The sequence below is a fragment of the Puntigrus tetrazona genome, unplaced genomic scaffold, assembly GCF_018831695.1.
Source record: "Puntigrus tetrazona isolate hp1 unplaced genomic scaffold, ASM1883169v1 S000000173, whole genome shotgun sequence".
In the NCBI taxonomy this organism is placed as follows: domain Eukaryota; kingdom Metazoa; phylum Chordata; class Actinopteri; order Cypriniformes; family Cyprinidae; genus Puntigrus; species Puntigrus tetrazona.
In genome coordinates, this window is record NW_025047844.1 from 424,046 (window position 1) to 433,419 (window position 9,374).

General features: G+C 38.6%; 1 pseudogene; it reads left to right on the top strand.

The window, feature by feature from the left end:
• Positions 1–1,728: 1,728 nt before the first annotated feature.
• On the top strand, positions 1,729–9,088 carry LOC122333039 (annotated as a pseudogene).
• The last annotated feature ends 286 nt before the right edge of the window (positions 9,089–9,374 follow it).

Sequence of the window (9,374 nt, forward strand, 5' to 3'; positions counted from 1 at the left end):
AGATGGAGACAGAAATCAGAAGTTTGATTGAAACACAACAGATGTTTCTTTTTTAGGCACGTCCTATAAAGATACATCACATGTAAAAACTGGATATATATACCTTATGCTTAAAGCTTTACCTGACTGAATTATGTTTTTATACTAATGTATAAAATGTTTATCTGCTGCCATATTCTTTTATTTATTCCCGTTGTCTGTTAATTAGTCCATTAGTACTGGTTTGGTTTAGTATTTTCTCCTGTGTTTAGTTCTGTCTGTGTGGAGTGTGTTTTTAGACGCTCCCTTACACACTACAGGGAGTCACAGACTTTATTCTTATCTTTCGTGTCTGGAAAGTTAAAGTAAATGCTCAGAGTTTATTCTTCTGCATCTAAAAAGTCAGAATCGATTCTATACGGAATATTAATGTTTCATATGAACCTTTATTGAGTCTAAGCGATGTTTTCATGGTCAGCTGGTTCAAAAGATAGGAGTATTTCGTGAATCTGTGAATAAAGTGAGTGCGCAGACTTTCTGCTCCTTTTTCTCTATTCCACGTACTGTTATTTATTTATACTTTTATATATTTTCTTTCAAGCAGTGATTGATTGGTGTTTGGTGTTGTCTGTGGTTTATTTGGTCGTTTGTTAACACACTAATCGTGTATCTGTATGAATCTTATGACCCTGTCTCTCTCAGGACAAGCTTTTTTAGAATCAGTGCTGGAGATCAGATTCTGTTCATCATGGAACAAACATCCACAGATGAAGAGTTGTCTCAGGGCGCAGGTACTTTTAATAAACAATATTAAATCACTTTGATGGGAGTTTTTAATTGTCTGGAGGAAAAATACTTGATCTCAAATTCAAATTCAAATTTTATTTGTCACATACACATACATACATGGTACGACATGCAGTGAAATGTTTTATACAACCGTCCAGCGTCGGAAAGAAACAATATATCTATATATACACATATAAATATAAAATATAAAAATATATATACAAAGAAATGTGCAAAGTATAAAGGGTAAAAAATGAAAAGAAGTATAAAATATAAGTATAAAATATAGCGCCGTATTTAAAAGGGTAAAAAATAAAATAGAATGATCTAAAAGTTAGTGATCTAAAACTTGTTTTGTTTTAGTTCATTTCATCAGAAGAGATCAGAAGCAGAGCCCAGATGTGTGTCTATGAAGAGTGATCAGTCTATGGGTTGTATAATATATATTTTAAGAGTGAAGACAAAAGGACTGATCTCTGGTATGTTTTTATGTTTAGTACTGGCAGATGATTAACTGCATCCGAAATAAGTTTCTGTGTACATAATATGTGTGTATACTGTTTATATTTATGATGTGTCTAAATACACTCATATCCATGTATATATTTAAGAAAAATATGCTATGTTTTATGTTAAATGTAATTATTATAATATAATTTATATTAATATAAATATACACATGCAAATATTTTTACTTAAATGTATACTGTATATGTGTGTATTTATGTATGCATAATATACACATTACATAGACAAAACCTTTATTTTGGATGCAATTAATCACAATTAATAATATGTTGTAAATTATATGTAACAACATCATCAAACAAACATCTTTTTAATAAAATATTGTAAATTAAATCATCATTGTGTCCTTTACCATGTTTTTTTAAATAGTATATGAGTATGCACTTGATAATGGTAAAGGATTCACTTTATTCTGTCTCTGTTTTAGTTCATTTCATCAGAAGAGATCAGAAGCAGAGCCCAGCTGTGTGTCTATGAAGAGTGATCAGTCTATGATTCAACCAATACAGTTTAAGAGTGAAGAAACAAACACTGATCTCTGGTACATGTTACTACCACTGTTTAAAATTTAAAAAAATTATCAATCTTTATTTTTCTGAAATAATCAAACAATATCTTATCATTTTAACAGTAAATCACCTTTATTTAGTTAAAATTTGGGTGAAACTTGTTTACTGTTTCTTATACTTTTACTACTTGTGGAAAAACTTGAAACAATTTTAAATGAGTAAAAAATGGCATTTTTTTTTTGTTCGATTTTATATATATATTTTTTAATTGGCATGTTTATATGTTTTGCTTAGGTACTAAAATTGTTACAGAGAACCAAGTGGATTTTCATTGGTATCAGTACCAAATACAGAAACACTAGACAGCATACTAGAGAACAGACAGGAAAGAAGTGGATGAAGAGACAAATGAGAGAAAGTGACTTTTAAAAGTAACATTTTGCGAAATTAAGGTACCATAAAAAGAAACAATTTACATTACTTAGTTTCCTTTGACTTGGGGTCTTGAGCCGGAAGACCAATCCACTTCGAGTGTAAACTAAACGAGCCAATAAACATGATGATTGCATCCACTTGCCGCTAATCACAGCAAATGGTGCAGCAAATATTCAACTTTTCACTTTGGAGCTGAGCAATCACATTGTTTAGCTCCTAACTACTCTACTGAACAGTTTCAGTGTGCTCTTTTGAGCTCTACACCCTGTTTGTGTTGCAGACGACCATATCTCTAGTGTGCTTTAGTACATTAAAAGACAATTTACAAGTATGTCTTTTTGAAACTCGGCAATTAAATCTTTGAAGATGATGTGGGTCTTGCTTGATGCAACATATTACCTGTGTATTTCTGGAATGCGGTCGTTACCTGACACTGGGTGATGGTCACAGTTGCTCCCTCAGATGCCTGGACATTAGGCATGCCGAAGTGGCGTTTGTGGATGACTCATGTTCTCATTGCATTGGAATGTGTATCCATGGTACATTCCTCCTGAAGATCAGATGTCAATCACTGCATCAGAGGGTGAACTGGAGCTTTCTGAAGAGGAAAATTCAAGAGGCCTTGAGACGGGCAACCCAGAGAGAGAAGTGAATACATCTCCCCTCCCCGGAGGAGGGCCATTCCACCTCGCTTGCCCCACTGTACTTCACACGTACTTCCATGTATTGACTCTTCCGCACCTCAAACTATGGCTGAGGTCCACGTTGAATGACGAGCATATTGGTACAAGATCTTGATCTCCGCATTGTCCCTGCACTTCACAAAAGTTGCGGAGGCAGGCCTTGTTCGCCTGAGAGTGAAGGGTGTTTGCATTCACACTCTTGCACATTAGCTTATTGGGCATTCAGGTAAACTGGGGAAAGAGCTAACTCTCCTAGAAGAAGATTTCTTTTCTCAACATGGAGTTGGATTTTTGCAGCAAGGGGTGGAGAGAAGGCCTTTACCCTCAAAGTCTATGTGGCTGCTATTGCTGCCAACTATGACCCTTCGGAAGTAAAGTTGTTGGAAGCATGACCTGTTCATCAGGTTACTTAAGGGGGTTTACAAGAGGTTAAATTCTACACTGTACCCTCTTTGAACCTGACTCTAGTGCTTAGAGTACTACAGCTAGGCCAATGGGAGCCTTTGCTTGCACTGGCCTCCATCATAAGGGTAGGGTACCTACAAGCATGTTTTGGTCGTCAAATTGTGCCTAAATTTCGGAACGGCTGATTCTCAGGAAATCTTGTCCAAAGTCCCCACCACTCCTTTCAGAGATTCAATTCAATTCAATTCAAGTTTATTTGTATAGCGCTTTTTACAATGGCTATTGTTCCAAAGCAGCTTCACAAAAGCAAATTATTACAAGACAAAAGCAAATCGTTCCACAGACATAAGCAAGTCACCACACAACAGGATGCGTTACAAAACAGCTGGATGAATTACAATGTAGAAAGTCCAAGATAGATTTAGTCCAGACAGAAGGTTGAGTTTTCCTCGACGTCATCGCAGGAAGGTCATCTCCTCACTGGGTCCACTGGAGAGGCTCGGTAACTAGATGCGAGGTGGAGACAAAAGGATAATTAGAGTAGCGGCCATTCATACTATTGGGAATCACGATGTACTGTAGCATAGGTTTCTGTTAATCTTTACGAGTATGCTTTGCTAAAAAGATATGTCTTTAGCCTAGACTTAAACTGAGAGAGTGTGTCTGATCCCCGAACATTAGCAGGAAGGTTATTCCAAAGTTTAGGTGCCAAATGTGAAAACGCTCGACCACCTTTAGTAGACTTTGCTATACGAGGAACTACCAGGAGCCCTGAGTTTTGAGATCTTAAAGAGCGTGACGGGTTGTAGCGAGACAGAAGGCTGGTCAGATAAATGGGGGCTAAACCATTTAGAGCCTTGTAGGTCAGTAACAGTACTTTGTAATCAATCCGGAAATGAACAGGCAGCCAGTGCAGGGAGGATAAAACTGGGGTTATGTGATCATATTTCCTTGTCCTGGTAAGAACTCGAGCGGCTGCGTTCTGCACTAACTGAAGCTTGTTTATTGAAGATGCTGGACAACCAGCGAGCAGGGCATTACAGTAATCCAGTCTAGATGTCATGAATGCATGAACTAGCTTTTCTGCATCTGAGAGAGAGAGCATGTGTCTGAGTTTAGCAATATTTCTAAGATGAAAGTAGGCAGATTTTGTAACATGAGTGATATGGTGTTCGAAGGACAGGTTGCTGTCCAATATCACACCCAAGTCTTTAACTGTCGGAGTAACGTTTATATCACATCCATCTAATTGTAGTTTGAGCTCAGAAATTTGCTGCAAACATGAATTTGGTCCGATAAGGAGCACCTCTGTTTTATTAGAGTTTAATAGAAGAAAATTTCTAGTCATCCAGTCTTTTATGTCTTTAACACACTCTGTTAATTTAGACATTTCTGATAACTTATCAGGCTTAGATGAAATGTATAGCTGTGTGTCATCTGCATAACAGTGGAAATTAACCCTGTGCTTCCTAATAATGTTCCCCAGGGCAGCATGTATATAGAGAACAGTAAGGGGCCTAGAACTGATCCTTGAGGCACACCACACTTTACGGGCATTGTAGTAGAGCGGTCTCCGTTTATATCTACAAATTGATAACGGTCTGATAGGTATGATTTAAACCACTTTAAAGCCTGTCCCTGTACACCAGCGGTGTTTAAACGCTCCAGGAGAATATTATGATCTATAGTGTCAAATGCAGCAGTGAGATCCAATAAAGCGAGTAGCGAGACGCAGCCTCGGTCGGAGGATAAGAGCAGGTCATTAGTGATTTTAACTAATGCGGTTTCTGTGCTATGAGTGCGGTCTAAAACCTGACTGAAACTCCTCATAGACATCATTCATCTGTAAGAAGGAGCATAGCTGCGCTGACACAACTTTTTCTAATATTTTTGATATAAATGGGAGATTTGATATCGGTCTGTAATTAGATAGTTCATTAGGATCAAGTTGTGGTTTTTTTGATCATAGGCTTAATAATTGCTAATTTGAATGGGTTGGGTACGTGACCTAACGATAGGGAGGAGTTAATAATATTTAGAAGAGGTTCACCAGCTGCTGGTAATATATCTTTCAGAAATTTAGTTGGAATAGGATCTAATACACATGTGGCAGATTTAGACTTAGTGATTAGTTTATTGAACTCTTCCTGTCCTATGGTTGCAAAACACTGTAACTGAATTTGCTGGGTACTGAGTGAGGCTGGACTATAGGACAAAGTTAAGGGTTGATTTTCTGTTATTTTAAGTCTGATATTATCTATTTTATTAGTGAAGAATTGTATGAAGTCATTGCTACTTAACTGAGAGGGTGTGCAGCGTTCTGTTGCTGACCGATCATTTGTTAATCTAGCCACTGTGCTAAATAAAAATCTAGGATTGTTTTGGTTGCTTTCAATGAGTTTACGGAGGTGCTCGGCTCTGGCTGCTTTTAGTGACTGTCTATAAGTGCACATAATGTCCTTGTAGGCAATTCTAAAAACCTCTAGCTTAGTCTTTCTCCACTTACGTTCTAGTGAACGAGTAGCTGTTTTTAGAGAGTGTGTATGACTATTGTACCATGGTACACTTTTATTCTCTCTAATCTGTTTTAACTTGATGGGAGCGACAGTATCTAATGTGCAGTGAAGATACTGCACATACTGCTGGTCATTTGCTCAAGATCATCTGCTTTCTCAGGTTTGCGGAGCAGGTCGGATAGATCTGGTAGGTTATTTGTGAATTTATCTACAGTGGTTGGGATAATGGTTCTACCCAGTTGGTAACGAGGTGCGGCTCGGTTAATCTCACTTACAGAAAGTTTATAGGATATGAGGAAATGATCAGTGATATCGTCACTTAGAGGTAAGATATCTAGGTCTAAAACATCGATGCCATGCGAAAATAATTAAATCTAATGTATGCTTACAGCAGTGAGTTGGGCGATTACATTTTGCTTTAGCCCAAAAGATGTTAATAAATTTGTGAAAGTAGCTCCTACTGTATTATTTGGGTCGTCAACATGAATGTTGAAATCACCGATAATAAGTGCTCTGTCTTTATTAATTATTAAGTCTGAAATAAAATCAGCAAATTCCTTAAGAAAATCTACATAAGGTCCTGGTGGTCTATACACAGAGATAAGAGAAAGAGATAACAGAGATTTCTTTGTAGCATCCATAAGCGTAACATTAAGATCAAGCAGTTCAAAGAGTTATAGCTAATTCCAGTTCTCTGAGTAACATTTAGCTCCTGACGATAGATAGCTCCAACACCTCCACCTCGACCTGACCGGCGGGGCTCGTGCTTATATAAGTACCCTGATGGAGTCGACTCATTTAAACTGATGTAATCGTTAGGTTTCAGCCATGTTTCAGTCAGGCAGAGCGCGTCAAAACTTTTGTCTGTAATTAGTTCATGTACTATGAGAGATTTCGGCGCCAGTGATCGGATGTTTAGGAGACCAAACTTTAAATATTGTTTCTGTTTACCGGTTTTAACTGTTGTTTTGATCGTGACTAGGTTATTTCTAAGGCCTGTGCGGGATTTCCTGATATATCTGATTTTTCGCGGGACAGACACAGTTTCTATGTGGGTAATCTTACTCTCGGGTCTAACATTTACATTACATGTCATATTGTCAAAGCTGCTGTTGTGTGATTCGTTACTTACTAGTCAAATGGAGTGTAGCGCGGTGGAGATGTTGTCCGAGAGACGCTTTGCTTCGCACGGTTGGGATGCAGACCATCCGCACGGAAGAACCTAGGACGCTTCCAGAAAGAATCAGGTGGTGAGCCTGCTGCAAGGGCTGCCACCGGAGGAGACAGACCCAGCCCTAACTTTGCTTTGTCCTGTCCGAGCCCTAAGATATTACTTAGACTTTGTCTTTGTCACCGGCTTCAGGTCAGCTTGGTTTTTACTGCTCCAGAGAGTCGATAGAGCAGACCCCATTGAGCTCTTCCATCCACTCAGCAGCCAGCCATGGCGGAGTGTCGGCACCATGCCTCACTCGATGAATCCTTGAGAACAGGAGGAGGGCTAGTGGTCATATGTAGCGGCCTAATTGGATCGATATGTGTAAATTTAATGGTACAGTTCCAGAGGCCATGTTCCCTGGCAAGAACTTCTATTATCTGATAAACCAAAAAAACCTTTCACACCAAAAGTGAAATGAATAAGCCTCATGCTGAAGGTAGCAGCCCTGCCTCTGCTCCTAACTCCCAGTTTCTCTCAACATGAAGACAGGAGAGATGTCATTGTATAAATGAGAACACAAAGTAACTGGTGTCACAATGGCAACTTGGATATTTAATTGTAAATCTAAAAGAAATGCTTTTTTTTTACATGAATGTTATGGGTTATTTCATTATACAACTCACATCGCTGCTCTCGAGATGGAAATCAAACTTGTTATGAGCACAGATGTGTTGTATGTTAGAGCACTAATTACTGACCAAAATAGAGCTATATTTATTTTTAAATATCTTTATCTGATATATTAACATTTAATAGTGTTTTTGTGAAAGTACCCAGTTCTATTAATTTTAGTTTGTAATAAAATATTTTGAATGAAATTATGATGAAGTGCACTTTTAAGTGATTGTCTGAATAATACATGAAGATATGTTTTGTTGAATATAGTAATTCAAATGATTCAATTTAATCTCTATCTGTTATAGTTCAGTTCATGAAAAAGATCAGAAGCCAAGCACAGCAGCGTGTCTATGAAGAATGACCCATCTAGGAATAATTCATTGGAGTTTAAGAGTGGAGATACAAAGACTGATCACAGGTCTAATATTTCTGTAAAAGATTATTTAATTAGGATGCATAATACATGAAAGACAATGTGCTCATTACCTGATTTGATATTGCACTATTTTCATTTTCCAGGCATGACATCCTTAACACGTTCAGGTCAAATCTCCTGAAGAAGTTTGAGCATCTGTATGAGGGAACCACGACACAGAGAAACCCAACACTCCTGAATGAGATCTACACAGAGCTCTACGTCACAGAGAGTAGAGAGGAGAGATCATTAATGAGCATGAGGTGAGACAGATAGAGACACAATCCAGGAGAGCAGCCACAGAGGACACAGCCATCAAATGCAGTGACATCTTTAGACCATTACCTCAACAAAATAATGACATCAGGACTGTGTTGACAAAGGAGTCGCTGGCATTGGAAAAACAGTCTCTGTGCAAAAGTTCATTCTGGACTGGGCTGAAGGGAAGGAGAATCAAGACATACAGCTCATATTTCCACTTCCTTTCAGAGAAATCAACCTGATGAAGGACAAAACACTCAGTCTTTCAGATCTTCTTCATGTGTTTTTTCCTGAAACTAAAGAAATGGAAATATCCAGTAATGAACATAAAGTATTGTTCATCTTTGATGGTCTGGACGAGTGTCGTCTGTTTCTGAACTTTAAGAGTAAAGTGAAACTGTGCAATATATCTGAGTCAGCCTCAGTGGATGTGCTGCTGATGAACCTGATTGTGGGGAATCTTCTTCCCTCTGCTCTCATCTGGATCACCTCCAGACCAGCAGCAGCTGATCTTGTCCCCTCTGAGTGCGTCCATCGAGTGACAGAGGTACGGGGCTTCAATGAGCCACAGAAGGAGGAATACTTCAGGAAGACAATCAGTGATCAGAGTCTGGCAAACAGGATCATCTCACACCTGAAGTCATCAAGGAGCCTCTACATCATGTGCCACATCCCAGTGTTCTGCTGGATCTCAGCCACTGTTCTAGAGAAGATGTTGAGTCAAGCAGAGACAGGAGAGACTCCCAAGACTCTCACTCAAATGTACACACACTTCCTGATCCATCAGACCAACATCAGACATGAGAAGGACTATGAGAAGAAGGTGATGGATGAAGACATGATCCTCAAACTGGGGAAAGTGGCTTTTCAGCAGCTTGTGAAAGGAAACCTGATCTTCTATGAGGAAGATCTGAGAGAGTGTGGCATTGATGTGACAGAGGCCTCAGTGTACTCAGGATTGTGCACTCAGATCTTCAGAGAGGAGTTGGGTTTATATCAGGGGAAAATCTTCTGCTTTGT